Source organism: Fukomys damarensis, unplaced genomic scaffold, assembly GCF_012274545.1.
Source record: "Fukomys damarensis isolate Sample0158 unplaced genomic scaffold, DMR_v1.0_HiC HiC_scaffold_11, whole genome shotgun sequence".
NCBI lineage: Eukaryota > Metazoa > Chordata > Mammalia > Rodentia > Bathyergidae > Fukomys > Fukomys damarensis.
This window is the reverse complement of record NW_022900923.1, coordinates 40,954,659-40,957,578: the sequence shown is the minus strand read 5'-3', so window position 1 is coordinate 40,957,578 and position 2,920 is coordinate 40,954,659. Positions and strand designations below refer to the sequence as shown.

General features: G+C 55.6%; 1 protein-coding gene across 1 annotated transcript in view; it reads right to left on the bottom strand.

Annotated features, from left to right (window-relative positions):
- Positions 1–2,920, bottom strand: part of LOC104876889 (ETS-related transcription factor Elf-3) — an 8,645-nt gene that overhangs the window by 4,965 nt on the left and 760 nt on the right. The gene's annotated exons all lie outside the window — the stretch shown is intronic.

Sequence of the window (2,920 nt, the reverse complement as noted above, 5' to 3'; positions counted from 1 at the left end):
ACCAAAAAAAAAAAAAGAAAAAAAGAAAGAGCAAGCGGGGTGCACATCTCAGAAAAGTTCGGCCACTGTGCCCTTGTGCTGGCCTTCCTCCTCAGGACCCTTAGCCATGGCAGACAGCTCGGCCCACCAGTCCCCACCCAGACAGGCTCTGCTCCTGACCCTCAGCGTGGCTGTGAGACTCCAGACTAGGGCACCTCCAAAACGGCACAGCCACCACGCTCGCTTCCCAAAGCCAGGGCAAAGGGACGCGCCAGGTAGGAGTCCTACCTGTGCAGATGTGACGGGTGGACAGGCTGGCTTCGGAAGTCACAGGTGAGGGGAATCCAGGTAGCACTAGGCTCCGCCAGGGAGCGGTGAGGAGTCTGGCTGCCGGGCGCCCCCACCCGCCCTAAATAGGCCACGCGGGAGCTCCGCCCAGCACCAGGCCCTCGCCGCGCCCGGCGGTAACCTGAGCTGGTGGCTCATTGGACGGAGGGGATTTCCTGGCCTTCAGACTGGGCTCCTGGCCCCAGGTGATTTGCATATTAGGTGCCACTTGGCCCGGGTCCTAGCAGGCGGTGCTGGGAAATCAGGCCGGGCTGGTTTAATGATTGTCAGTCTGTCATCCCGCACCCTCTGGGGTTGGGCCCAGGGCACGGGCCGGACAGGTGGCGGGAATGTCCTGGGATGGGCACCTGTGCTTTTGGCTGCCCTCTGGCCCAGGAAATTTGTGGTGGGGGCCAGGCCAGGGATGGGCTGGGGAGGACGGTAAAGTGGGGGAAGCCAAAGCCTGGCTGGCCTGGGTCAGAAAGGCTGCTGTGCTGTCTGGAGGCCTGGGGACAAAGGGTCACCAAGGTTCAGGGATTTCCTCTGCAGCACCCGAGGGGTACAGGGTGAAGACTGCAGGCTCCCCAGGCCACATTCAGGGCCAGTGGGTGTGGCCAGGCTGCCAGCCTAACCTGGGCTCCAGAGTCCCCGGCTATAGGGCCTCTTTGCTGCCAACCTCTTCACTGGCCATGCAGCCCTCTGTCTGCCTGGACCCCACCCAGGTGTCAGGTTGTTGCAGCCACTTCTGGGGAGACCCAGCCCCTCTTGAAAGCTCTTCCCTGGGTGCCTGATGGAGCCTTCCCTGCTGAGGGGCTGCTGAGGTGCAACATCTGCTTGGACGCGTTTCTCTCCTGCTCTCCAGTCCCTCGTCCACCAGTACCTGCTGCTGCCCTCTAGTGGTCAGAAGCCAGCAGGCTGGATGTGGTGATGCACACCTGTAATGCCAGTACTACGGAGGCTGAGGCAGGAGGATCGCCAACCTGAACTACATAGTGAGACTTTGTCTCAAAAAAAAGAAAAGCCAATAGTTCATGCCACTGTCTCATACATACTATGGCAGTAGTATGTACAATGTTACAGTAGTTTACTATGCATCAAGCACTTTTAAAATAAAAACTCTCACACAAAAAAGTCTGGTGAGCAATGTAGAGTTATCCTCATTTATAGATGAGGAAACTGCAGCTCAGAGGGGCTCAAAGCTGGCCTGGGCTACCCTGAGACAAGGAGAGGGGTAATGGACGCCCCTTCCCTTAGACCCTGTGCCTCTAGCAAGGCCCTGGTCTCTACGGGCAGAGAAAGTGTTGTTACTGATTTGTGGTTCTGTGGACTCAGCTCCAAATCCAAGGGTCCTACAGCCTATGGTGCCCCCTGGAGTAACAGGGTGGGTGAAAATCTATGTGGTGTTAGGCCAGATGAGTGGATTCTGCTTATCAGTTTCTTCTATAGGAATGAGGCTGTAATCCCAGCACAAGGGAGGCTGAGGCAGGAGGATTGCCATGAGCTTGAAGCCATCATGGAGTACATAATGAGATCAAGGCCAGCCTGGAACTACATAGCAAGGCTTTGTTTCAAAAAACAAAATAATAGGCTGGGGGTCTAGCTCAGTGGCACCACGCCCGCCTGGCAAGCACAAGGTCCTGAGTTCAATTCCTAGTACAGAAAAATAAACAAATAAAAATAAAAAACAAAATCAAACAAACAAAAGGATGATACTGTAGCTGGGAAGAGTAGCACACAGTTGCAGCGGTAATCCCAGCTACTGAGGAGGCTGAGGCAGGAGGATGTCAAGTTTCAGTCTAGTCTTGGCAATTCAGCAATGCCGTCTCAAAATAAAACCAGGCACCAGATGTGGTGGCACATGCCTGTAATCCCAGGGCTCAGGAGGTTGAGGCAGGAGGTTGGCTGTCACTTTGAGGCCAGCCTGGGCTACATAGCGAGTTCAAAGCCAGCCTGAACTACAAATCAAGACCCTGTGTCAAAAAACAAAACAAAATTCAAAATAAACTAAAAATCTGGGGATACCACTCAGGGGTAGATGGCTTGTCTTGCGTGTGTAAGAACTGGATTCAATCCCCAGTTCTGGATGGGGAAAAAAAAAAGTTTGGATTCAATAAGCCCTAAAATCTCTTCCAGGTCATTTTTGCCAGGTGCTCTTTGGTTCTGCAGTGTTTTTGTTTGCAGAGCCGGGGACCCAGGCAAGGGCATGGCTCACCAGCAAAGTGCTCCTCCAGGAGCTACAGCCCCAGCCCTAAGCTAGTTTTTCCTTTTATGATTCTGAGGGGTAAGACTTGTGTCTCTCCACTCCCACTCTCAGACCTCAGTCCCCTGTAGGCTCATGGGTCCTTCAGGGTGACTCCAGCTTCAGGACCCCTCTAACTGGAAAGGCCAGATACTGGCAAGGTCCTCTGGGTCTCGGAGCCCCGGGTGCCTAGGAGAAGGCTCAAGGATGTCCAGGGTCCCCTCCACTGGGCCAGGGTGGCAGGAGGGCCCCGACCAGGCTCGGATTTTCCCCCGGCCCCGCCCGAGGCGGGCACACCCTCTGCCCAGTCACTCGCCCTGGAATGCGGGAGGACCGGCTCGGCCCCCGGGCTGCTCACGTGCTCCAGGCCCCTCT